Source organism: Mus musculus, chromosome 5 (assembly GCF_000001635.26).
Source record: "Mus musculus strain C57BL/6J chromosome 5, GRCm38.p6 C57BL/6J".
Taxonomy (NCBI): domain Eukaryota; kingdom Metazoa; phylum Chordata; class Mammalia; order Rodentia; family Muridae; genus Mus; species Mus musculus.
This window is the reverse complement of record NC_000071.6, coordinates 119,804,014-119,832,006: the sequence shown is the minus strand read 5'-3', so window position 1 is coordinate 119,832,006 and position 27,993 is coordinate 119,804,014. Positions and strand designations below refer to the sequence as shown.

Here is a 27,993-nt window from a genome sequence, read left to right as displayed (position 1 = left end):
GCAGAGGGAATTTTTTTTTCAGCGCCGGATCCTGCAGAGGGGCGAGGCGCTCTATTTTGTTTTGTGGAAATCGGCAATTATTTCTAGTTGGATCAATGGGCATAATTTCTGAGAGGTCGGGTGGGTCTGCGTAAGCTTCTACGCGCATTTGGAAACCCATTGGGTTTTGAGTTACGAAACCGCACAGACTTTCTCCCACCCCAGCGGCTCCGGGCAATAAGCTAGGCCTGCCCTACACGGAGCAAGCGAGCGTCAGGCCTTCCCGAGGGTAAGTTTCTCCTCCCGCCGCCCCCACCCCAACCCCCGCGTTGCGGGCCCCAGGAGAGCCAGACATTCCATCTGAACTTGTCCTGGGGTTTTGCGATCCCTGAAACTTTAGGATTCCCAGAAGCATGACCCGGTTCTGGTCGCAGTCCACCGAGGATTGGAGCGGCAGTGACACGGGCGGCCCTGCAGCGGTAGAGCCAAGGTCAGGCCCCAAGGGACAGCGGGGCAGCAGCCTGCAGCACAGATGCAGGACACCAGCGTGCATCCCTGTTCTCTTCCCCAAGAGTCCAGGCTGCCCGGCCTGGTGCTCCAGCTTTGCTTTCGTTTCCCAGGCGAACGAGCCCCAAATTCACGTTTTCACCCAAGAATGCAATCCAGAATCCTTGTCCCCGTATTCGAGTAGGGTGACCAGGAGAACCGAGGTGGGGGCAGGAAACCCAGACCGAGGGTGCCCCGCGAGTGGGCCGAGTTCCTTTCACTTTCCCCCATTGCTCCGCAATTTCGGGTGCAACTACCTGGGCCAAGCCCAGCTTCAGAGACTGGCCCCGTGCTCTGGAGAAAGCAACCACCACGGGAAGAGACTGCAGCCTCAGCGTCTCCTTGTCCGCTTCACCCTCATCCTCTGTGCGGGAGAGGGCAGCAACATACACGCCTGGCACCTTCCTTCTTTCCAAGAGTTGCGCTTTCCTAACCCTGCTCCCCGCTGGTTTTTCTCATACTTCCTTGCCCCCTTTTGCAAAATTTCCGCCTTGATCTTAAATACCTCGAAAGATAGGAAGACCCGGAATTCTATTAAAACAAAACAAAACGTAATGAGCCATTGCTGTTATTTGTATTATTACTATTGCTATTATTAGTATTCGTATTATTGCTATTCCTTACATTTCCCCCTTTAATTTTAGAGTAAAGCAAAGAGAACACGCGGGAACACAGACTTAGTTCAGTATCCCTCCCCAATGGCCCTGTCCCTGCCTCCTTTGGGTCTCCTCTGGGGTCAGAAAGTAGAGAGGAGAGCACACAGGCCTGGGAAAACTAATAAGAATTCTAATGACAATAGAAATGACGAGAAAACTAAACTTTGGCCAACTTAGATTGCAGAAGGAAGACTCCTTGGGAGGGTGGGAAGGTTTTTTTGTTTTCTTGGTTTTTTTTTTCCTCAGGAGGTCACTTTCCCTCTTGCCCAGTGAAATCTGACTTTATTATGTGGGTTTTTTTTTCCAGGATTTCAGGAAGGTTCTTTCCAATGTTTTATTCAGCTTCCAGCCTCTCAGCTTTGGGCCTTCAGGGAAAGTGTTGACTAGGTTCGCAATTATTCAATATTCAATATACCCTTCTAATATCCCTCTGGTTATGATTATTGCTCTTGACCGAGTGGGTGGACAGGTTGTTTTGTATTTCAAATCAAGGAGATAAGACATGGATATGTTTCTGTAGACAACAAGCTGTTCGAGGAGTCCTCACTCCCTCAAAGTAGCAGTTAGGTGACTGTAGAACTCGGTGGTAAAGGACATGCTGTCCAAATCCCGCCCCCCCCCCCAATTTCGGTGGTCATCAGTCCCAAAGGGTGAGGGTCTGAAGTGAAATGGCATGGAGCCTCCTCGGGCTGCAGGGTCTGCACTGAACCAGGGGAATTTGAATCCTATCTGCAATCCCAAAGTCGATGAAAGTTCTGTGGATGTAGATGTTGCTTCTACACCATCAGTGGCCTCAAAATGTGTGTATGTGGTGACCTTATTGGCAGAGACCTAGGCTAATAACTCTAGGGCTGGGGTCCCCCTTGAACGTAAAGGGACCTATCTGGATCCCCCCATACCCTGACAGAAGGGTGCTAAGGAAACCTGGGAGTGCACTATTCTCTGGGGCTCTGGAAAAGACAAATTTTCTTTGGCAGAAGGAATGGTGTCGCGCTGTCGACACGAAAGACTATTTTTCTTGTTCCCTTTGGGGGGGGAGAAAGAAAGCAAGAAAGAAAGGAAAATTAAATCCACACGTGTGTGCTGGGCTTGCTCAAAGGGCCAGATTCAAAACCAGAGATGAAACTGCACCTCTATCCAATGCTGGAGGCCTCCGGGGGCCCTTTCCAGCCAGCCTGCCCTGAAGAAGAGAGGCATCACACCAGAGAGAATCCAAGCCGTTTCATAAAGGGCCATGCATAGATGCAGGGGTGGGGTAGGGTAGGGAGGAGAGATGAAACCTCACCTTGGGCCGGGGAAACAAAGGAGAAATTGGGAATGGTTACTTCTGTATACCAGGGCAGTGTGGTCGCTCCAGGTTTAGGAAATTACCAAGATCACATCAGACTTTTAAACTTGGGCCTACACACTTGTTCAAGAAACATCAGTTTATCCACACACATGCAGGCACCCTGATCCTTGAGGATAATATGGGTGGCCCTCGATAGCTTTCTTTCCTCTCCTCAGGGAGTACAAGGTTCTCAGCTGGGGTCCACTGAGGAGGTAGGAAGAAAAGAGAGCTGCCACTCCTGCCTGGAGCTGTAAGTGAAAACTCTGGTAATGACTTTAGAGAGGTGAAGGGAGGTGGGGGGGGGGGTGCGGGCGAGGGTGAGGAGGGTAGCCAAACCCCAAGTAGAAGGATCAGTCACCAAGACAATTGTTTGGTCGAGACCTCTAATTTTTCTTCCCCATCAGCTGCTAGCTGCACCCCCCCCCCAGTCAATCCCTTCCTGCCTCACCCAGCCCTGATAGAAGGCTCTGGAAGCAGAGACAGCTTGTCCCTCTGTCCCAATCACAACAGGAAGAACCCTGGTTAGGAAGTAGACTGGACTGCTTTGGGTGGGAGAGCTGTGTTTCATGAAGGACTCTGGGTTTCCTGGTCACTGTAGCGACCAAGAGCCACCCATAATACTGTCAACAGTGGAGATGGAGGGGGCAGTCCAGTCTTGTATCCCTCGGTGTCTAGATGTGGACACTGAAGTATGGAAGCCTGAGAGTGCTTCCACTGGTACCCTTGGCTTTGAGAAAATTGCTACTTAGTTTCAGCCAGAAAAAAAATGATATTTAGTATCAGCCTGACTCGGGACCCTTTTGAGTGGTAACCCTTGGTGGAACCAGCCAGGTCTGGGACTTTAGATGTTCCACTCTTAACCCTCCCTTCCTTCCATGGCCTGGAGCCACCTCTTCTCGGGAGGAGGAAGTCAGAAAGGAGAACATTTGACATTAATGGAAACTGACACCAGCCTCTCTCATTTAGGAACAACAGGCCAAGAAGAGTTTGGTGTTGGATGTGACAGAGAAAACATTAAAGGAATATTCTGGTTGAGCTCTTCCTTGAATTTTCAGGGTGAGGAGAGAGAGTGTTCTTCTCGGGGGGGAGGGGGGATGCGGTGGCCGGTGGACAATCCAGGCTAAATGTCTTGTGAGTCCCTGTGAGAGGGAACAAGCTTTGGGAAAGAATGAGATAGTGCCCTTCCACCATTGACAGCCCAGCTTGGTAATAAGCAACCCAGAGAGACAGGAGGGCCATAGGGAGAGAGGTCCAGACCCACTGCTGCCAATCAAGGCCTTGGAGCTGCGGGATGGTAGCTTTGTTACATGCTGTGGCTGTACCCCAACTCTCTCAGAACTGGCCAGGGAGGGTAGATAATCGCTCTGAATGGACGTCTAACCTCAGCAAATCTCCTAGCCATCTGTGGGGCCTACCCAGCTTCTCTAGTCTCAGCCTGGTGAGGCAGGTAGGGGTGGGGTGGGGGGTGGGGGCGACTGTAGCATCTTCTATGTCTCCAGGTCTCATCTGTTTCTTTTCTTTTCCTTTCTGTTCTGTTCTGTTGTTTGTTTGTTTGTTGGTTGGTTGGTTGTTGTTTTTTTTGGTTTGTTTTTTTTTTGTTGTTTTTTGTTTTGTTTTGTTTTGTTTTGTTTTGTTTTGTTTTTAAGATGGGTCTCATGTAGACCAGGCTGGCTCAGTTCCCCGTGTTTGCCCAGGATGACCTTGAATGTCTGTTCCTCCAGCATCTACCTCTCCAGGGCTGAGATTACAAGCATGAGGGGGCGGGTTGTTGCTGAGAACAGAACACTAAGCACTTGACATTCCCAACTCCCAACTCCCATTCTCGGTATTTTTGTATTCTTGTTTTCTCAAGACTGATGTCTGTATACACACACACACACACACACATACACACACACACACACACACACACACACACACACACACACGCAGATATTTTAGGCTCATGAATCTGCCAGCACTTGAGGTTCAAGACTAATGAACTTTTGCAGCACGCCAGGGTTGCCTTGATGTGAGTCCCCCTGGCTCATTCAGCTCCATACAGTTCTGCCAGAGCAAAACAGTCACATGTGTCCCTTGCTTTGTGGAAGCAGTTTCTCTGGGGGCGGGGGGGGGGAGCCTGGGGGGTCACTGACCTGGGTCCCGGTCAGGCTCTCTGACTACAGAGTCCCGCCACCCCCACCCCACCCCGAGCACCTTCATCATTGGCCTCTTCATTGTTGGACCTGGGGAAGGCTTTCAAGCAGATCTGTTGGGCTAGGTACTTGCCAAAGAGTCAGCCTCCATGAGAAAAGTTCAGACTTCTTTGGGTACCCGATTTCTCTCTTCCTCTCCCATTGACAGCCAGCGAAGTGGGTAGAGGACCCTGGTTTTCTGGCCCTTAGCAACTGGGTTCCAGGATGAAGGATGAATGAAATCTTGCTTTCCAAACCTAATGGTTGTGTGCCCATATCCCAGCCTCTATCAAAGCCTTGAGGCCAGCACACACTGCCCTGGAGGCAGGAGGAAGGGCTATACTCAGGTGTAGGGAACAGGAAGACAGACCCAGCAGTTAAACTTCACATCCACATCTTAGTCCCTGGCACCCCAGGTAGGAGTTGAATGGGAGCCCCTTGTGTAGGGGAAGTTCCTCCCACCCACCCCTGCATGCTGCCCAGTTGTGGGCTAGCCTGCTGAGTGAGCCTGTGGGATAGGGCTATGAGGATCACAAGGCCTGACTGTCCTTACGTTCCCCTCCAAATCTCTCTATTTCCAGGAGAAAAGGCAGGTCGCCATTAGCCTCTCCTCTGTGCTGATATCCTGGGGCCCAGGTAGGGGGTCATAGAAGGGTCCCAGGCCATGCTCAGATCTGTACCCTGTGCTCAAGGCTGCCTGAGTCCAAAAGCAGATTTACTTCCTTAGAAAGGGAATTGAGAGTTTAGTCCAGCTCAGTGCCTAAAATGGAGGCTCTAGGGTCCCCACTGTCAGGTCCTGTCCCTCTATTCCCTGCACCTAGGCTGCCTTACCACCCTACAGGGAATGTCTCCCTGGGAAGTCTTCTAAATCTCCAGGATTGGGGCCTCCAAGTCTCCTTCTGTAAACATTGCCCACACAGCCCTTGTATGCTGTACTGGGGGTGGAACCCTAGGGTTTTATTCATGATAAGCAAGCTTTCTCATTCCCAGCCTCTGCTGTTGTGCTTGGTTTTTTGGCATTTTTTAATTTTTTTGGTTTTGTTGTTGTTGTTTTTTTATGACACAGGGCCTCGCTCTGTAGACCAGGCTGGCCTCACACTCAGAAATCTGTCTGCCTCTGCCTCCCAAGTACTGGGATTAAATGTGTGAATCACCACCTTGCCCAGCCTATCGTTGAACATTATTTATAATTGCATGTCATTTGGCAAGGGAGTCTGAGCCATTGTGTGGGCTCTTGAGGTATTTAAATATATATATTTAAATAGGTGTCAATTTGGAGTTGTGTAGCTATATCATCATGTAAGCTTCCTTGGAGTATTAAAACATGCATCCACCTATAATATGCACACATACATTTGAGTATATATTTATTATTTTCCTTGTACCTCATTGTATGAAAACATGTGTGAGCTATTGTGTATAGGGGCATGGGGCACGGGTGGTATAGGATGATCATGTATGTGTCTGTCATCTTGGAAGGGCCATGTATGTATATGCATGTGTGTGTGTGTGTTTATCTGTGTGTGTGTGTAAGTGGGGTGGGATGTGAGTGTGGGTGTGTGACGTATGCATGTGGGTATCAGAGGTCAACTTGAAGGAGTCATGTCTCTTTTTTCACCATGTGGGTCTTGGGGATTGAACTTAGATCACCAGACTTAGCAGCAAGCCCCTTTACCCCTTGACTCCTCCCATCTCTCCATTTTAATCATCTACCTTTATGATTAGTATGCCATCAGCCATTCCAGGTGTGGGGCTGAAGCTGGCCTCTGGAACTCAGTTCTCTTGAGGCACGGCATTCTAGAGGCCAGAAGGGATGTCTACAGACAGCCAGGGGCCTCCCCTGTCTATATTTGGAAACAAAGTCCACAGCCACTTCCTGGGAACTGGGCAAAAGGTGCCTGAGAAAAAAAAGGGGCGAGTATGTATGGCCGAGTGTGCCTCTTCCTGTGCCCCAAACATGTGGGAAGCCCCCAACTCCTGGCAGGCGCGCAGGACCAGGTGTTAGGTGCACATAGGTGTATGATGTCAACAGTTAAAGCACACAGTGGCTGCAATGGGGGGACAGAGTGACATCCTCCAGACGGACACACAGAATCCCCATCTTCCATAGCTTCCCAGGCTTCCTCCTGGCTACCTCCAGTGCTCAGCTCCAGGCAGCCTTGTTCCCAGTGAGAATGTTCAGGGACCTCTCAGGAGCCAGTAGATGCTGATGGCAAACCACTGTTTCAAGATGTCTCTGGTCTTATCTTCCTCTGCTCCGTGGTGTTAGAAGAAAGCTATCTCACTAGCTTCCAGTAGCCAGGACCCCCCCACACACACACACCCTGGTTGCCACCAGCTTGCACTTCCTCAGCAAGGGAATCAAGCAACAAAATGCCAAGGACACTGTCACTTAGAGCGCACGCGGTACATGTAGCTTAGCATGTCTCATGAACACATTAACACATAACGCAGGGCAATGTAGCCATGCCCGTGATCAGTCCTAGCCAGCCACAGATGCAAACCTGAGACTTTTTGGACAGAGGCGATTCGGAAACGTGCACACTCAGGAGGAACTTCTCCTTGCCCGACCTCACACCCGGTCGCCACCCAACCCCCACCCCCCGGCCTTGGGGTCCAGCACACTGCACAACTGGGAGGGACACCAATCAGCCGCCGGCCATATTAAATGTCTACAACGCAGTGTGCAAGGGGGTTAGCACACCCCACACGTAAGTGCACGCACACCTTGAATCCCGTTCATACCCATTCATTCATGATTTATACATCTACATATGCCACACGTGGGCCTAACCTCTTCCCTTATCCAGACACTCTCCCTTGATGCTCACAGGCAGGTTTGGTAAATCCATCTTAAGAGAATCTGTTGACTCAATAGATCTTGTCCAGCCTGAGAGCCACCCATTGGGGAGGAAAGATGGACATGTGGACAGGGAGCAGATAGAATGAGTCCATCGGTACCTCCGCTTTCAGCCCACCTTTCCCTGCCTTCTGCCAGCCTCACAGAAGCTCCAGGGCCTTAAAGCAAATCAACCCATTTTGACCCCGGGAACCATGTGGGCTCAGCAAACACAGGTCAGACGGAGTCCTTGATTCTGCTCAAGGAGGGATAGGCATATAGAGGACCCGGTTTTAAGAGCCTACCTGAGGCTGAGGCCAGCATCCTCTGACCCCTGTACAAGCCACACCACAGTGACTCCTCAGGGAACACCTGATCACTCCTCCACCCATCATCCCCGCCAGCTCCTCCAGGGATCTCTGAGCTGACTGTTTAGGTACTATCAAAAGATGCCACATGATTGTCATGTCCCTGCATATGGCCCTCCAAAAGGCATCTGAAGGTCTTCCATGAAATTCCACCTCCACACATCCTGAAGGTTGTGCTGGCTCCTGTCTGTTGGTCCCACCTCCCACCCAGCCCCCTTTCTGTTCCCCATCCCTGCACCTTCTTTTCCTTCCCCCAGGACTTTACACAGGTGGTGCCTCTGTCCTTTCTCTCTGCCTGGCAACTGTTCTGTTGTTCATTGCTGCTGTTCCCGCCGTTTGAGTTTATTTGTTTACCGTACTTTTCACATAAGGTAAAAATACACGTGCAATCAAATATATCATGCCGATATGGCAGATGGACTCAGACCAGGGAATGTGAGATGCTCTCAGATAAGATATAATGAACGAATCAGTAATGTACGGGGTTGTAACACTCTCTCCTTCCTTACAATAAACAAAACAAAACAGCAGTCAGAATGATGGGAAGCTTGGAGCAAAAGATAAAGATATATATATGAAGGAGGGAACACCCAAAGATCCCTCTCTCTGTTTCTCTGTGCCTGTGTGGCTCTCACCAGTCCTGTATTTCTCTCCCTTCCATCCCTCATCTCTGGCTCCTTTCTTCCACCCTCTGTCTCTTCCCAGGAGAAGAAGGCAGCTGATAGGTGAAAGTGGTATTTTTATAGGCTGATAAGCCCTCTCCTTATCTAGAAAGTTCTGTCTCATGCCCGCCCCCTAAGTGTCCCTACTTGACTATTTACTCACTGAAGCAGCAGGCATCCTGGGAAGGGTGACCCCCGCCCCCACCCTGCCCTGTCCCTGGGAGTCCTCAGCTCACTTTGGCTCAGTCCCCTCCTGCTCCCCCCATGGAGGACTTACCCTACCCCCAGCCTTCCTTCACTCCCGAAAGGTGGCAGGTGACAGGAGATGGCGAGGGAGAGACAGGGATGGGGGTGGGGGTCTGTCTGTCCCCACAGGTTCTCTGTACCATTTTTCTTTAATGACACCAGCTATATTAAATTCTGTACTCCGAAGTCTCTTAAATTCATTTATGGCCCATACTGGACCCTGAGCCATAATAACAATAAAATAAAATCAAGCATTTATACATCCAGGGTGTTGCCCCGTAGCTGGTAGAAAATATTGAGCTTCTAGCTGCTTTTGCTGGCCGGGCCCTTCATATCACCCACGCTCTGACCTTTTGGTCTCACTGGGTGGGGGCTTGAAGCAGTGGAGGGAGTAGGGAAGGAGAGCTGGGATCTTGCTGAGCACAGAGATTTAAAAGCTGGAGAGCAAAGAGGTTTTTTTTTTCTGGGCTCAGCTCAACTGTAGCCTGTCTCTCTCTCTCTCTCTCTCTAAGGCACAGTGGGCCTGGGTACGGAGAGAGGTTACTGGGGTGGGAAGCCAGGTTGCAGAATGAAGCTCTTGGATGTGGCTGTAGGTTCAAACTTCCACTCTGCCACTTCCCTAGTTGTGTATGCCCAGCCTTTCCGTTTCTGTATCTTGCTCTGTGCAATGATTCTCACTCCTCAATGGGCAGTTGTAAAAGGAGAGAAAACAAACAAACAAACAAAAGCAAACCCCCCCCAAAAGGATAAGACTTGTGCATAATCAGGGCTCTGGAAACATATTGTCAAAGACCTCAGAACCTCAGAGGCAAAATGGAGGTGAAAGAAGAATTCCACAGGCCAGTGTGCCCCTAGTCCCCTGGGGAAGAAACGAGTGCCAATAACTAAAATTGACAAGAAGTTACGAGTCCTCTGACACAGGCTTCTAGAGAAGGAGATGCTATTGAGAGCAGGAGAAGGCCAGAGTTGCTCAAGGCCCCAGACACCCTGGCCCCAGCTCCAAAGTGGTGGTGGTGGGGGGGGATAACTGATCTTTGCTACTTTGTTATCAGGGCCCCAGCTGCCCTCTGCTGCAGCCTTTGCCTCTATCCCAATCAGCACTTAATAGCCAAAACTAACCACTGACTCAGGCCCTCTTCCTATGGGGACAGACCTTCGGAGGCAGGGACTCTGAATCTGTTCCCTGGATCTTAAATTATCAGATGTTTATGGCAGACTCTGGGGTGTGTGTGTTCCATGGTAAAGTGGTTGCTTAGCATGCTGGGGGCCTTGGCTTCCAGCCCCCAGCACTGAAGAAGAGAGGGAGAGAGGGAGAAAAGACGGGAGAAGACATAATGAGAGCCAATGACTCACCTGCAATCCCAGCACTCAAGAGGCTGAGGCAAGAGGATTACCAGGAGTTTGAGGCTAGTTCAGGCTACACAGTGAATGTTTAGCCAGCCTGGCCTAATAAGGTCTGAGAGCTGTCTCAACAGCAAATAGACAAAGCACAAACAAAACAAACAAGATGGCCTTGGGCAAGACCTCAGGCCTACTGTCCTGGGATCCAGTGTCACTGAGACACCAACCTCTGAGCCGAGTGAGGTCAGTTCCTGCTGTCTCTTCTTGCCTCTCCCTTCCTGGTTACTCCCCATTGGGGAGACACAAAGGAAATCACATGGACTGTGAGAGATTGAGTATACTGGGTGACCCTCCCCATCCTACAGATGCCCAGCTAACACCAGCAAAGCCATCCAATCAGGTTCATTGCCCCTGACTGGCAGCTTGTCATATACACCCGGTGAGTCCAATGGTCAGATCCGTCCGCCACCCACAGACTCATAAGCAAAACTAAGCCTCGGATGGTTACTTGTAAGGAGGTATCATTACACCCAAGGCAGCAAATACAAGGCCTTGAGGTGAATCCAGCCCTGACCAGCCCCAAATCAAAGACACTAGACACCTTCAATGACTCCGTGGTGCCTAGCACTAGCAAGGGCTGCTCTCCCAAAGAGCACATTCCCTGTGGTGTGCTAAATAGATTTGGAAGGACCACCCCAAACTCCCTGCTGGTGATCGCCCACACAGAGCACCCTCCCCAGCCCACGTCTCTCCTTCAGGATTGTCTGGATTTCCTGGGGCTGGTGTGGCTGAGTAACTTAAGTGAGAGGAATGTTTCCTCCCAGCTTCAGCTGGTCAGTTCTTTCTGTGTAGTGAGGAGCTGACCTTCCCTCTACCAGGCAACGACGACCACTCCCAGCATCCCGTATTGCATTCTGTATCCAGCCGATGCATGGCTCTCATCGCTGCTTCCACAAGGCTGTGGATTCTCCCATGTGCCTACGTGAATGAACACTTGCTCTTTTACGAGGGTGCCAGTCTAATGGGGGTGGGGAGGGCAAGGAGGCAGGACCACCCTAATGACTTCATTTTAGTTTAATTACGTCTATAAAGCCAGTATTCCCCCCATGAGGTCACATTCCAGCAGATGAATTTGGGCGGTGATGTATTCAATCCCCAACAAGAGGGTCCTGTCATTACACACTGGCTTATGGAAAGTATCCAGACATGCGGGCCCATTTCCAAGGTCGGGATGTTGACATTCACAGCCATGGGCCAAAGGAACCTCACAATGGTGAAGCTGATAGGAAAGACAGGATATAGTCCAAGCTGGCCTTGAACTCAGTGTGCAGCCAGCCTTCCATCTTCCTGCCTCCTTGTGTGGGTGCCGGGATTGCACGGATGTACCACCACACCATGGTTAGTGTCCTGTGGTGCTGGGGATCAAGCCAGAGCTTTGTACAGAACAGATAAGCCCTCTACCGACAGAGCTACTGTATTAGCCCTCATGGTAGAATTCCTCAGGCAACTGATGCTCCCAACCTGAGCCATTCTTTTCTCTTCCCGACTATTGGATGCCAGCTGTCTCTCAGCTTGGTGAGAGAAGGAGGTGGGTTTCAAGAGTTCAGAGTGAAGTAGGTAGAGGTGTTCTCATGTAGGTCTGATGACCTGAATTCTATGCCCTGATCCAACAAGGTGTAAGAAGGAACCAGCTCCCCTAGAGCAACTTTCTGACCTACACACATACACACCCCACACACATTCACACACACACACATACTCACGCATACCACATATATTCTCACGCACATATACACATTCACTCATATCACATACACTCACTCACACACACACACCACATACCACATTTACACACACACACATGTATACACACTCACGCATACCATACATACTCATACACACATATGCACACTCACACATACCACAAACATTCACACTATATATGCACATACCATATGCACTCACACAAAATACACTGACTCTCTCACACTCTTGCACCACATGAACTCATGTGCTTGCACACAGGCAGTCTCTCACATGCACACATGCTTTTTTTTTTTTAACATACAACTAAATGAAGTCAGGCAAGGGAGACATGAGTACCTGGTCATGAGTAAGATAGAGTGGGAAATCTCCAGGGTCCTGGGTTCGAATTCTAACACTGATAATTGCATAGCCTGTGGTCTTGGTGTACAAGCACCTTGGGCTTTGGTTTTCTCTCTAAAGCCATGATAATTACAGGTTTCTCCATCTGTTGGGGATATATTCAGGCGACAATCAGGGTGCCTCGAGCTTGCTAAGCATCCCATGAATATTACTCACGACCCCTCTTTAGTTTTCCTTTGGATATCGTTTTATTATTATTATTCTAATTGCCTTGTTTTGTGAGACAGAGTCTTGTTATAGAGCTAAGGTTCACCTTGAACTCACCATACTCTTTCTCCCAAGTGCTGACAACTATGGACACATGCTCAACTCTTTAACACCAATTTAAAAATATTAGTTTAAATTGTGTGTGTGCTTCTGGGCATGTGAGTACAGGTGCCTTGGAAGACCAGGGGCATCAGATCTCCGAAGCTGGAGTAACAGGTAGTTGTGAGCTGACTGATGTGGGTGCAGGAATCAAACTCAGTTAATTCGGAAGAGCAGTAAGTTCTACTAACCTCTGGAGCATCTCTCTAGTCCTCTCATCTCAATTTTATTTTGTTTTGTTTTATTTTATTTTATTTTATTTTATTTTATTTTATTTTATTTAAGACAGGGTTTTTCTATGTAGCCCTGGCTGTCCTGGAACTCACTCTGTAGACCAGGCTGGCCTTGAACTCAGAAATTCGCCTGTCTCTGCCTCCCAAGTGCTGTGATTAAAGTTATGTGCCACCACTGCCCGGCCTCTCATCTCAGTTTTAAAGCCTAACAAGGTATGGCTTCACTTGAGTGTTGGTCTTCAAAGCAGGGTCATGATAAATCACTTGCATTTATTCGCCATAGATAACTTTCACCCAAATCTGCAAGCCCCGGGAAAGCATTTCCTGGAGAAAGGAAATTTCCCACCTAGACACCAGCTTGAGCAGTGTTGTTTCCAAATCCGGCCAGTGCCATGGCTGAGAATGAAACTCCAACTGGAAAATGGTTTTGTCAGTTCAAAACTTCCAAGGGAGGCTTGCTGGCTAAACACATGAAGGTGGCTTAGGGAGTATCTGACAACAAGTTAGCTGACCTTCCCAGTTGGGTTTCTCCCCATCCCACAGGTCCTGGAGAAGCCATGCCTGGATGTTGACCAAGCCACAGTGAATAGATACTCATATCCACATGCAAGGAAGATTCCCATCAAGGAAATGTTTGCACAGCCCATGTGGACCCCAAAATCCAGCCCCTCCCATCTCTGCTCATTTATGTCAAAATCCTTCTTCCTTCCCCAAGCCTTTAAGAAGAGAACCAAACCAAGCAAGGATACTATGTATCCAGACTATTAAACAATGACAGCGGTTGGAGCTATTCAAAGAGGACCTCATCCTCTTCTGAGCAATGGAGGGAATTCAAGCTTGGTCCGAGCCAAAGGCTTGGGTCATCTATGAAGTAGCTTTCACCTTGGTACATGTGGGGCTGGGTAGATGAGGGTTCATTCATACAAGCTCATGTGTAACACTCAATACACCCCTGGCAGAAGTGACCCATGAGCAAAATAAGAAAATTATCTGATAGGAGGAGAATCTTCAGGCAGAGAGGAAAAACACCAACCTGACGCAGCTGGTCTAGTGAGTGTCTGCAACTGTATCAGAAAGCATGAAGCTGTGAAGACCCATCACATACAGGAAGGGTTTCTGACAGATTGGCACCTTGAGGGAGCCCACTCAGTAGACATGATGGCTCACCATGTCACAAGAGGAAAAGCCTGGTGTGCTCAGCTTAGTTCATACCATCCCCTAGCACCCTCCTCAGCACAAATGGGTCCTTAGCTCGTGCCCACTCTGTGTGTTTAAGAAGGAAATTGAGCAGGAGCGTCAGACTACAGAGACAGCTGGGCTCGGTCAGCCAAGTGCTTGCTGCATGAGCAGGAGAACCTGAATTTAACACCCCTGAACTTAAGAGCAGCACAGGACATGCTCGTAGTTCTAGTGCTGAGGAGGTGGAGACAGGTGGATCCCTGGGACTAGCTAGCTGCCCAGCCTTGATGACTCAGTGAGCTCCAGACCAGTGAGAAAGATCCCATTTCAGTAAAAGAGGAAATAAACAGCACCATGTATACACACACATACATGCACATACACACACATGCGCATACACATATACAAGCACACATGTGCACACACATACATACACACATGTACATGCACACTGATATGCACATGCACACAAGTGCAAACATGTACATGCACACACATTCACGAATACACATGAATGCACATACATGCACACAAATACACGTGCACCCATGCACTCATGCACACACACATGCACAAGAAATTTAGCAGATGTGGATCGGAACTCTATACATGGAATTCATTTAATTCTCTGATCTCATCTTAGTCTAAAAATCAGCCTCCAGGCTACCAAGCAGGGATACATGGTTCAGTTCAATATTGACCACAGCGTGCCTGGACCTAGTGATACTGAAGTTAGAGCAGAGACAGAAGCAAATGAAGGTTCTGCCTCGCCTCACACGTCTTCCATTTTCTGGGAGCAGCTCCTCTCTGAGTCCACATTCAACATGTGTGAGGTTCTGTGTTCAGTCCTCAGCATGGACCAAAAGAAAAGCAAATTAAAAGCAGCTTATATTATAAAGTGGGAGCGGGCTGTGTGGGATCAAGAGTATACATATGTGTAACCAGGTGGTGGGGGTGCATTATTTAATCTCAGCACTTGGGAGGAGGGAGGAGGCAGATCTCTGAGGTTGAAACCAGCCTGATCCACAGAGTGAATTTAAGGACAGCCAGGGCTGCACAGAGAAACCCTATCTCAAAAGGAGGAGGAGGAGGAGGAGGAGGAGGAGGAGGAGGAGGAGGAGGAGGAGGAGGAGGAGGAGGAGGAGGAGAAGGAGGAGGAGGAGGAGGAGGAGGAGGAGGAGGAGGAGGAGGAGGAGGAGGAGAAGGAGAAAAAGAATAGGGAGAAGGAGGAGGAAGAGGAGAAGAGAAGAAAATAAAGAGAAAAGAGGGGAAAAAGAATATACCCTTGTGTGTACATTTGCGTGTATACATGTACAAAATATATGTACAAAAGCATACTTGAGATACAGACCCTTCAGGGTTCTGGCAGGCCCTTTTCCAAAATTCTACCTTGCTTTAACTCAAATTTAAAGTCACCGCAACCTGTTATTGTCTCCACCATGAGAGGAAATGCTGGAGGCTCAGCAGATAAAACTGGCTTCATAATATTTTTTAGATGTTCTATCATTATTTTTTATTTATGTGAACATCCATGTGCTTGCGTATATGAGCCCTTTGAGACAAGAGACATCAGATCCCCTAAAGCTGGAGGTACAGGTGCTTGTGAGCCACCCAATGCGGGGCCTCTGGAAGAGCAGCGTGCGCTCAGCTCAATAAACAATTGCTTCAGAGCTCCACCACACAGTGTGGGGAAAGGCACTTGTAAGTGAAAAGTCAGGTGGTGCATGACATATCTTTAGGCCAGTCCCACTCTGGGATACTGGGTGTGTGCTGAACATAAAGCGATGAAGGGAGACCAGCACATCTCTGCTTCTGCAGGAAGGCTACCTTCCTGAACACGACCTTTCAGGTGACCCAAATCTGGAAGCAGACACATGGAAATACACCTGACTGGAGAGAACTCACATGAACCCTACCAGTTCACCCTGCGGAGGCAGGAGGATCACATGGATGGGAGACCAGACTTAGGTGGCTATATAAGGCGATTCTGTCTCAGTAGATTGTTAGATAGATAGATAGATAGATAGATAGATAGATAGATAGATAGATAGATAGATTAATACATAGATAAATAGACACATAGATAGAGACATAGATAGATAACTAAATATGTAAACAAACATAAATAAATACAAATTCACATAGTAACATTGTACAAACTCAAATCTCTAGATATTTTACAGAACAGTTGAACTGTATTCTTCCAAATTGCCAAAGCCAAGGAGACCGCCTTCCACCAGCACAGAAAGACAAGACTGACAAGCTGTACATGGGACAATCCACAGTAATGAAATGCAAACTTGTTTCTGTAAAAGGCAGAAGACAGGAAGATGTCTGACCAGGTGACAGTGCTCAGAGTTAGGAATATACCATCCTAATTCTCCATAAATAGCAGCCCTCTCATCAGAGAGGAGAGAGACAATGTCTTTAGTTTATGTGCTCCATTTAAGAACAGTACATATGGTCCTGAAGAGCTGACTCAGCAGGTAAGAGCCCTGGCTGCTCTTTCCAATTAAATTCCCAGCATCCACATAGGCAGCTTGCAACCATCACTAACTCCAGCTCCAGATAACTAGCTCCCTCTTCTGGCCTCTGCAGGCACTACACTCACACATAGATGAATGTACACATAAATAAAAACAAATTTGAAAAATTATAAGCATCCTATAGGTATCATTTAAATTTTTACTTGTTATTACTGTGTGTGCATATAACATGGGGGGGGGGATTCCGTGGTGCCATTCGTGGGCCAGGAGACAGCTTTGGTCCTCACCATCTATTTTTAAGTGGGTTCTAAGGATTGAACTCAGGTTTTTAGGCTTATGCCTTCAGACGGCACTCACCGAGGGACAGTATCAGCTTCTGTGTTGGTCTATTACATAAATCTTATAGTGTGCGGTATAGAGGCATTGTTAAGTATCTTTGACTCTAAATATGCCTGAAGCCAGCACCTTGTAAGATTCCTCAATTTCGTGATCCGATGGGGGCTTCTCTTTCATTCATTGTCTTTCTTTTTCTTTTTTAATTTTAATTTTATTATTATTGTGTACTGTGTGTGTGTGTGTCCTTGTGTCTTAGCTAGCATATGGACAACCCTTAGGACTCCATTATCTTCTTCTCCATTCTAGTTCTGGAAACTGAACTCAGGCAGTGAGAAGTGTGAACCCCCTGCTTTTACCAACTGAACCAGCACCTGGCGCTCTCTCTCTCTGTCTCTCTGTCTCTCTCTGTGTGTCTCCCCCCACCCCTGTGTGTGTGTGTGTGGTCTGTCTCTGTCTATCTCTGTCTGTCTCTGTCTGTCTCTGTCTATCTCTGTCTGTCTCTGTCTCTCTCTGTCTCTCTGTCTTTCTCTCTCTCTCCTTTATATTCAGGCAAGTTCCCATGTACTCTAGGCTGACTTTGGACTCACTACATAGCCAAGAGTGGCCTTGAACTCCTGATCCCCCTTCCTCTGACTCCTCAGTGGAGGAATCACAGGCGTGCTCCCCCACACCCAGTTTATATCTCTCTGGGTTTTGCTCATACCAGGCGGGTACTCTACCCACTGAACTACAAGCCCTGCCCCAATATGTTGCCCTTTTAAAATGTAAATCAGATGGAGTTCTGAGAGCTGAACGAAGCAGAGTCTTGCTGAAAACTACCAGTGTGATACCAAATGACCACTACTTGCTTCAGGAAGTCGGTGTGCAAAGATCAGTAAAGCCTGGTCCTCTTTTTTTTTTTTTTAAGATTTATTTATTTATATGTAAGTACACTGTAGCTGTCTTCAGACACTCCAGAAGAGGGAGTCAGATCTCATTACGGATGGTTGTGAGCCACCATGTGGTTGCTGGGATTTGAACTCCGGACCTTTGGAAGAGCAGTCGGGTGCTCTTACCCACTGAGCCATCTCACCAGCCCCAAGCCTGGTCCTCTTGATGATCCCACTAACACAAGACCAGGCTCTCTGGCTCTGAAGTTGCCTGTCTTCCCAGCCTCTGCAAACTCCCCTCCCTTGGGGAGTGGTAGCATCATGGCTATTAGGAAGTGACGTTTCCACAGTAAGAGGACAGTTATTCCTCTTTTGACACAAAGAACACGGAGTGGCTCCATCTCCCGTACCCTGTCGGCAACCTCCATCGCTTTGGGGGAAGCTGTGTGCAAAGGCTGCTGTGAAATGATGATCATTGAGACATGTGCATGGGGCTCATTAAACCTTATAAATAGCCTCCTAGCGACATAATGAAAGTTGTGGGTGGGCACTCGATGGCCATGTGGGGGAATAATGACATTTTCCAAGAGAGAGTGGCTGAGAACAGAATCATAGATGAGCACTCGATTCTCATTATAACCGTCTGACAGCATCCACCACCCCATGAACACGGGCCAGAAACTCCTTAGAACACTTTTCGTTTTATGAAAATCTGACTGCATGTGGGCTGAGGGTTAGCACGATGACGGTGGGAGGTGTGTTCGTAGTCCTGGGTGACAGAATTTCTGTAAGCTCACCCGTATGACTCTGGCGCTGCTCTTGCTCAGGCCCTGCTGTCACCTCCATGGTCTCTGTCACAGTCTGAAACTTAGATCTAGGTTTACACTGACCCCTTATGTGTATGGGACTGACCACCATGTACGTGCGCCGGGGTCAGGCCTCCTGGGGATGCTCGCCCTACGTGTTTCCTTACAACCCTCAGGGTCTGTTTATTTATCATTAGAAGCACTGGGGATAGAGACCAGGGCTTTGCTCGCACTGAGCCTGTGCTCCCAGCCCCTCACTGGGGAGATTTCAGGCAGACTCTACAGCTGAGCCACCCAACACCCAGCCCAGAAGCATTCCTTACCTTCCAGGGACCTTACAGATCTTGACATGGCCAGACTTCTTTTAAATCTTACAGTTCCATTTCGGAGGTATCAACCCCTACTTTCTAAAGCTCACTCAGGTTAATGAGATCACCTGGAGACAGTCACACTGTTGTTATGGAGACCAAGGTCTCAGTCAGGTCTCATCAGAGTCAGCCCTGTGCTTTTAAATCATGGCCTTCAGGTGGTCACATAGGATTTCAGCAATAATCAGATAACTGTTCAGAGAAGATGTTAACAGTATATTTACTTTGTATCTATTTCATTAGAAATTATATATATGTGTGTATATATATATGTGTGTGTATATTATACATTATATGTATATAATGTATATATATATATATATATATATATATATACACACACACACACACATATACATAATTATACACACAAGCACGGTGGCGGGGGCATTGAGCTGCCAAGTGAAACATGACCTCAGAAGAATTCCAAGAGGATGTTCAGTTTCAGAAAAAAAAATAAAGAATAAAAACTAAGACAGAGTGAGGTGTAGGTGTCATGACACACACCTGTAACATCGACACTTCAGCACTTAGGAAGTAGAAGCAAGAATTCAAGGTTAACCTAGGCTACATACAAAGCTCAAAGTTAGCCTGGGCTAAAAGAGGTCCTATCTGAAAAAAAGAAAAAAAGAAAGAAAAAGAAAAGAACCATTGATGGGGGTTCTGAAGAACAGTGGTTTCTCTGACATAGAAATGCTCACGAATGCTCAAGGAAACCATCACAGTTTGTCTTGGGACACCTTAGCTTCAGAGTACCCCTCCCTGTATTTTATCTGTATATGGCTGTGTGCCTGAGTGTATGTCTGTGCACCACGTGCTCGCAGTGCCCTAGGAGGCCGGAAGAGGGAGTTGATCTCCTGGGGCTGGAGTTATAGGAAGACATGAGCCATCCCATGTAGGTGCTGGGAACCAAACACAGATTCTCTGCAAAAGTAGCAAGAGTGCTCTTCACCACTGAGCCAGCTCCTGAGTCTCACCCTTTACTTAATCTTCACCTCAATAAAGTCAGTAATAGAACCAGGTATGGTGGTGGTATCCCTCTGTGACCCCAGCACTCAGAAGGCCGAGGCAGGAAGACACTGTCCCTTACAAACCGAAAGAATAAAAAAAAGGTAAAAGAGACATGAACAGCTAGGTGCAAGCCTTTCATCCCAGCACTCAGAGGCAGAGGCAGATCTCTATGAGTTCGAGGTCAGCATGGTCTATGGAGCAAGCTCTGAGACAGCCAGGGCTGTTACATAGAGAAATCCCATCGAAAAAAAAAAAGTCACACTTCTACCCAAAGTATACTTCTATCATTTATAGTGAAAAATATACCCATTCCTCCTGCCTTTATCATTCCCCAGATTTTCTCATTTATCCTCCCCCTGCCCCCATCACCCCATCACCCCAGCTCTGGAAATGCAAACCACCCATTATACCCTTAGGACTTGTCTGGAAGCAAGTTTGAATCACTAGCCCTCTCCCCCCCCCCCCCCCAACACACACACCCAGGACATGTTGTATTGTTCCATTGCCACCGAAAAGCAGCCAGCATCTTTCATCAGGTCTTCAGCATGGATTCTGGGGGCTTTATTAGCCCAAGGAAATGGCTGGACTCCAGCTGACATCAATGGGGTCCCATCTAGGAGTAAGAGCCAAGCATTTCCTGTGGAACCCCAGCCTCAGACAAACCAGTTTGAAGAGAAGCCAGTTGGCTTGACTGGAGCTACCAAGCAAGCTATTTTTGACATAAAAAGACGCTGATAACTGATTAAAGAGACTTTAAACACAGCTAGTTGAGGTTTTACTATCTTGGCCTTAGTGGCCAATAGACAAAGAAAGACACCGAAGCCAGTCCGAGCGAATTATTCAGAAAACAGCTAATTGCTTCGGAGGTTGGAGCCAGCTGTTTTCGAAAACAACTGTCTGCATAGTGTTTCTTTTCTTCGTTTCTTTCTTTCTTCGAACCACATCCGTTTATAGACGGGAACAAAGCCCTCCAATTTTCAGGGCTTCACACCCCCAGAAGTTGGCACAGCAAGGAATAAAATCCCATTAACAGGAGCAGAGTATGTCCCCCGCCCCCAAGTTAAGTAAACTGGTTTGGAAAGTTAAGATAAAGCCCTCTGAGCTGCTTTGGGTACATCTGTGACAGGAAAATAGCGACTGCATGTCTGGGGAAGTTAAACATTCAGAAAACAATGCCTTGAAACTGGAATTTTATTTTACTTTTTTAAAATATAAATCATTATTTGTGTGTGTGTGTGTGTGTGTGTGTGTGTGTGTGTGTGTGTGTATGGGCTTGACCACTGAACCACACCACCAGCCATTGGTCCCAAGGTCTTGTCTTTTAAGTAATTTGGGAGGGATTCACCCAGACTCTTGCCTCCACCTATGTCCTGTGTGTTTTTTCCTTACAGACTGCTTTTGCAAGGCAGGAACTATTGATATTTTTCCTTTAGGATTTCCTGAGATAGCCAAAACTTCTGAGGCACCTGTAGCCAGCTGCCATATCAACTCCAGAACAGTCCAGTCATGCCATTCAAGTCTCTGTTCTTTTTTGTCTCTTCTGAGCTGACCGGGGCTTCGATAGGAGAAATAACCAAAGGGCCCATTGCTGGTTTTGAGTCTGAGAAATGGGGCAATAGCCAAGAGTCACTCCTCTCAGTACAAAAGGCTGGGGTGTGTTACCATTGACTAAGGCCAGTTCATGGTGTCCCAGCATAAAGCACCAGAAATGGTCTCTCTCTGTACTCCATAGAATCTCTCAGGGTGAAGGGAAGCCTCCTCCCTCTATTTTGGTCATTACCAGCTTAACCCCGACTGCTCCCATTCTGTAGGGGAAAACACTGAGACCCAGCAAGGTGGGGACTGCTCAAGTGCACACATGCCAATACTAGCATTGGAAATACAGGGGACGGTCAGCCAGTAAACATGCTTGTCACCAACCCTGACATTCTGAGTTCAATCCCTGGGACCTACGTGGTAGAGAGAGACCAGATTTCTTTGAGTTCTCTTTTGACCTCCATACACATGCGCTCTCTCTCTCTCTCTCTCTATCTATCTATCTATCTCTCTCTCTCTCCACACACACACACACACACACACACTAAATAAATGAATAGGTGTAAAAAACCATATTTGAACATACATTGTGCTTTTTTTTTCTATCTAGGTGCAAGAATGTAGGTATGTGATATCTGTGTACTTTTCTGTATTTAAACATTTTTTTGGCAATTAAAAAAAAAGAGTCCACAGAGTTTGTGTTAATGTTGCTACGAGAGGCATACTTGTGGTCTCTTCATTTCTTAATTTTAGAGGAAGGAGCAATTTTAGTTGCTAATTATCACATACAAAAGAGTGTTGTGTTCTATCCAACTGTGTGGTGACTTACAAAGAACTACTTAGTCATTTGCTCCGTCCATCTGGTCTACCTGGAGAGAGGAGCCCCACCCCACCCTGCAGACCAAGGGAGTCAGCCAGGAGAACACACCAACCAAATCAGGGAAGAATTCCAGGAAGGCTTATCACTCAATGGCCTTATCTTTGTTCTATGCAGTGTTAACAAAATCTAGCTAAGTACATGGTGCTAGAAAAAAGTGAATACACTACTTCCTTTTCTAATGATTTATTTTTATAAATTGGTGTTTTGCCCCATGTCTATCTGTGCAAGGGTGTCAGATCCCCTGGAACTGGAGTTATAGGCAGTTGTAAGCTGCTATGTGGGTGCTGGGAATTGAACTCTGGTCCTTTGGAAAAGCACCTAGTGCTCTTAACTGCTAAGCCATCTCTCCAGACTCCCTGGGAAGACACTTCTATGCCCAAATACTCATTTAAGATGTCGATTGATTATAGTCCATGGGGCAGCATTACATTTGCAGATGAATATCATCAACTTTTTAAATGTGACCACACACATTCTCGAGCTTAATATGAACTTCACGTCTTTTTATAAAAAAAAAAAGTAAAATATGTATTTTTTTTTAATGTGTGTGAGTGCCTGGCACCAGGGAGGCCAGAAGGAAGCATGGAATCCCCCAGAACTGGAATTACAGGCAGTTGGGATCTGTCGTGTGGGTCCTGGAAAATGAATTCTGCAAAGGCAGTGGGTGCCCTGGGCCACTGAGTTGTCTCTGCAGCCTCTCCTTCTATACTGAAGTTTACCCACATACAAGGTAGTCAGGTTCGGATACTGCTTCTAGCCGCTCAGGTGACACATACAGAATGGAGCACTAGCAGCGATTTGAGGTCTATCGTCCAGCACAGTGCCACCCCCAACTTTTCTGTTTGTGGGGAGACAGGGTGAGAGAGCAGAAACCTAACCGGTTTTCCAACAGTGCACACTCTGAGACACCTCTGCTGATAAAGGAAGCCTGCTTCTTTGGTTAATTTTCAGTAACACTGGTACCTACTTTATATCAAGGAGGCTGAAAAGCAACATACAGAGACTAGACTCTTAAAGCAGCTAAGGGTCATCGGGTGTCCTTCTCTGGGCTAGGTAAAACCCTGCTTGCTTGACACTCTTCAAAGTAAAACTTTAAGGTGAGTACCAAGAAAGAAAGCCCATTTTACAGATTAAAAAAAAAAGGTTGAAGTCTTCACCAGGATCATAGAACTAAACTAGAGGGGATGGGTGCGGGCTTGGGGGCTGGCTGTTGGTACTCACACTGCCGTGACTGCACAATGAAGCTGAAGGCTCGGGGTTCAAAGAAGATGAGGTTAACCCTGATCAGATCTGGAAAACGCACCCCAACGGAGCTATCATGGAAATGATCTTGGAAGAAGTAAACTGGGGGCTGGGGGCGGGGAGCTGGGCTAGAAATGAGTTCATCGAACAGAGCTTTAGAAAATAATTTTAATTTGGCAATAAAGAAATGCGTAGGAAACTAACGCACACTGGGTACCCTGGATTCTCAGCGCCATGGGTTACTCGGCTTCCCTCTGCAAAATACAAAACCAAGATTGCTAGCATTTTCCTGGGGTGTTGGTGAGGCAGCAAAGGAATGCATTTGAAGTTTGGAGGTATCACCCACAGAAGAGAAATCCTGAGATAAGGGGAAATTTGGTGAGAGCTGCGAGCCCGTGCCTCAGGGCTCCCTGCAGGAATCTTGGCTCCACACCCGGATCTTAAGCAAGAAGTTTTCCAAAGCCAAACTCTCTCACCCCAATCAAGGTTTAGCGCTGGCTGAGCTGAGAAGGAAGACCCGCCAGGATTTATGGGAACTGTTAGGGAAACTGGAGAAAGAGACAGGACTGGGAACTCGTGGGGTCCACAGGAGGGCTTCCTGTGAACAATCGAGGGACGGATGTGTTTGACTCCATCAATCCCACCTTTCAATCCACCGTGTGTCTCTGCACTTTTTGCCTTTGGCTTTCTAGGGGGGCCGTTGGCCCACATCGAACTGGGCTTAGCTTTTCTGTTTCCAGAATTTTCTTCCGTTGCTTCAGTTGTGAGTGGCGGGAGATGGGGTGGAGATTAACGGCTGGCGGAGGGGTTGGAGCAGTGGGCGGAAAAGAAGCAATGGGGGACATGAAGAGACTTCGCTTGTAATTATTTGGTTTGAACATATAATTTGAGTTTTAAAACGTCTGTACTAAGTACGTGAACATGGTCAGGAGACTTGCCCAAAGGGCCTCCGTGTGCACACCTGTAAGATGGGGCTAAGGACATCTTGCTTGCGGGTGCCCGTATGAGGATGGATGAATTGTCTTTTAAGCAATTGATACAGCCTGGGTTCATGATGAGTGTCCCTGAGTCTGTGGCTATTATTTTGAAAGGGAGAGGAAAAGGGATGGAAGGTGAAGATACAGGAAGGCCAAGGAAAGGCCAAGAGGGCAGCAGCAACCACTTGCTGCTATTATATATGTGTATGTATATATGTATGTATGTATGTATGCATATATACACACCCACATACACACACAATTATTTACAGTGTAGGTAAGACAAGCATGAAACAAACAAAGCAAGCAATCCTCCAAATATGAGCTTCCCTCCCAGACCATTTAGAGGGGGGGATCATAGTGGTAGCTGTGTGTCTTGAACATCTTCTTGGAGGTCTCCATCACAACACACACACACACACACACACACACACACACACACACACACATACACACACATACACTGACTGCTTCATGATATCCAAAACCATTCTGCTCCCTTGCCTTCAGTCCAATATTATTTTTTACTCCTTCTGGCCACATCCTCACATTGAGGATGTTCTTAAGTATTCTTCTATCTGCATAATAATATGCCACTGCCTAGTTTGCATAATTAGGTTAGTCAGTCTCCTGTTAATCCAAACTTTCTGGATTAACATGAGTCACTTACAAATGAGAGGCCATAGCAGGATAAACACCAGCAGGATAAAGTCTGGATGGCTGAATCCTACTTGCCCCCAATAGTGGCTGTAACCATTACCCAGAACCACCTTCCCTCTACACCCTCAACAGCACTGAATGTGAACTTCAAATACCCTCTACACCAATCTTCTTACCAGATGCATACTTCAAAAGCACTGGGTGACCATGGGTTGAAACAGGGCTCAGTAGCTTGTGGCTGTAAGCTTTTCCTGGAAGCTTGAAACTGAGCCTTGGGGCTGCTACCAAGAATTCTCTCCTTAATTTACCCCTGGATGGTCATATACAGGAGCACCTGGTGAAACACAACCCCCTCCCCCATAAATGAAAGCATAGTACCCTAAGGATCTCCAGGAAGCTTCTGCACACTGACGTTCACCCTCAATGAGTGTGCTTTGAAGGGTCACCGTGCCACAGATATGCCTAGATTTTTCTCCCAGTATCATTTGAATGGCTGGCTGCGATTAGAGCCCTGGGAAGAAAAGGAGTCCGGTAAAAGACAGAAGGTTAGGAAAGGTGATGGGGCGGAGGCTACTCCTGGGGGGCACGGTGGTCAAATGTTAATATTCTCATCACTTACAGGGAAAGGCCAACAGTGTGGCATTCCCACGTTCTTTGTCAAAATTTAAAGGAGTGAGGCTGTTAGACAAATGTCGGCAGCGCATTACGGATCACGGGGCTTTTCATTCACGGGTATTTATGGGTTTATATTTGCCTAATAAATATGACAATAGATGGACAGCTGTTGAGAAGGGGAGACCCTGGATTCAAAGGCAAAAAAAAAATTATAGAAATCTGTCATCCAGGAAGGGAACTAGGCAGTCTGAGAAGGAGCTTAATCCTGAGTGGTTTGTTGACTTTGAAACTTCTCATGCAAACCCCGGACTCGGAGCAGATAGATGGTATCCGAGGATGCTGGTATGCACACTCACAGGGTGGACCAAAGCTGATAAGGGCAGCTTCCCTGGCTCCAAGTGGGCAACCAAGACGACTGTGGAAAGCAGGGAGCAGGGAAAGGTGGGGGGAAAAGCCTGCTTAGTCAACTTTTGTACCCCTCTTTTCTCTTGTACTTCCTGTCCTGGGGAGAACGGAAGTAATCCCAAAACAAGACTCCTTGATATAGTTTACAAAGCCTTCTCCTCTTTTTGAATTTCACCAGGCCAATGGGATCTGTCTTCTAGTCCGGTTTGCCACAACCAAGAAAGTTTAAGCTCAACAAAGTGAAGACCAGACAGTTGAATGGGAAAATGAAAAGGAGTGTGAACTATCCTACAGGAGACAAGAAAAAATGAGGCAGAGGAAGTGCCTTCGAACAACGAGCAAGGAGCAAGGAAAGAAAGAAAAAAATGAGAATACCAGCTCGACAGTCCAGAAATGCCTGGTATTTGTGAGGTTTAATTCCCAGTACTGGAGAAGTTTAAATTAAAATATGTATGTACAAGGAAGAAATAAAAGCGAGCACAGACTGGGAAAGAACCGAGCAGGGTGGGAAGGGGGAGAGAAAAAAAAAACACGAAAGGAAGGGGATGAGAAAGAAAATGGAGGCTGGGGTGGGGGGTAAAGAAAAGAGAAAGAGAGAAAGATCCAGGAGCAAAACCAGCAGCAGAAAACCAGAGGCTCCCAAAAGGCTAAAGAGAGAGGTAATCAGAAAAGCATTCCGAACCCTTGGTTAAATTCTTCTCAGGGAACCCTGGCATCGGAGGCGCGCACACCCGACCTCTTAAACACCATTTTTGCTCCCGGCTATCCTTATAAACAATATTTTTCGATTAAATTTAATTAGCCAGCCGGAGCTAAAAGGCCGGCTTGGCTGCAGGCTGGGGGCCAAGGGTCCGGGTGTCTTAGGCCGATACGCTTGGCTAGGTCCTCTTTTTGTCTAGCCGCCAAGCCCACCGGGTCAGGGACGGAGCCCCAGGCCTGGGCTTCCCTGCACTATAGTTCGGCAGCTTCCCAAGCCCGGGGAACCAGCCGCGCACCAACTCGTGGTCGGCAGCTCCAAACCCCAACCCTCCACGCCCGCCATCAGTTCTCTAGCCGCCGGACATAGGGTTTGTTTTATAAGGCAAATCTATAATTTACACATTTTTGATTCTGCCTGTGATTCGGTCCTCCGAGGTCCTAGGCCGTAAAACCCATGGGGTCTGGCAGAGGGACCCCCCACTTCATGCCCCCCGAGGCTCCGGGTCTCCCGAAGTTCCTTATCTGCTACAAATAACTGTGTGGAAAGCCGCCAAGAATTAGAAACCAAACACAGCACTCTTGCCTTCCCAATCACCAGTCCCTCCCGAGCCAAGGGACAACGGGATGCCGCACCGCGGAAAATCCGCTTGCTGTACTCTGCACGCACCCAGGGCTCAAAACACGGTGGGCTGCTTGCCTTGGGGCCCTGCTCTCTTTTCTAGCAAGAAAAAGTGTGTGTATGTGTGTGTGTGTGTGTGTGTGTGAGAGAGAGAGAGAGAGAGAGAGAGAGATCCCAATCCCTAATAACAGCAAAAAGCAAAGGCGAACTTTTAAACTACAGAGAGTTCCCGAGTAGAGACCCAACGCTTTTCACAGCCTAGATCCTCGCGAGTAGGTGTGAGCCGACTCATTAACCGCAAGGGCGCCTTTACCGCGCTTCCCATAGGAAAGCGACGAGACCCATGCGAATCGCTGTGCGCGCGCAAACAAGGATCTGTCCGCAGACAATCACGTGTGAATTATCCACAGCCTGGAAAGTACAAACAGCACGCGCCAGAGGTGATCTGCGTGGGAAAGA

At 47.7% G+C, this 27,993-nt stretch overlaps 1 protein-coding gene and 1 long non-coding RNA gene across 5 annotated transcripts in view; one reads left to right on the top strand and one right to left on the bottom strand.

Moving 5' to 3' along the window:
- Tbx5 (T-box 5) overlaps nt 1-27,993 on the bottom strand; it is an 88,707-nt gene that overhangs the window by 53,214 nt on the left and 7,500 nt on the right. The gene's annotated exons all lie outside the window — the stretch shown is intronic.
- Gm5563 (predicted gene 5563) lies at nt 21-26,680 on the top strand. Of its 3 annotated transcripts, NR_169213.1 has the most exons (3): nt 21-268; nt 2,688-2,761; nt 3,478-3,559. It is a non-coding gene; the product is annotated as a predicted gene 5563 (long non-coding RNA). The 3 variants fall into 3 exon arrangements; NR_169050.1 differs by lacking the exons at nt 2,688-2,761; nt 3,478-3,559 and adding an exon at nt 380-1,080; NR_169214.1 differs by lacking the exons at nt 21-268; nt 2,688-2,761; nt 3,478-3,559 and adding exons at nt 24,351-24,419; nt 26,395-26,680.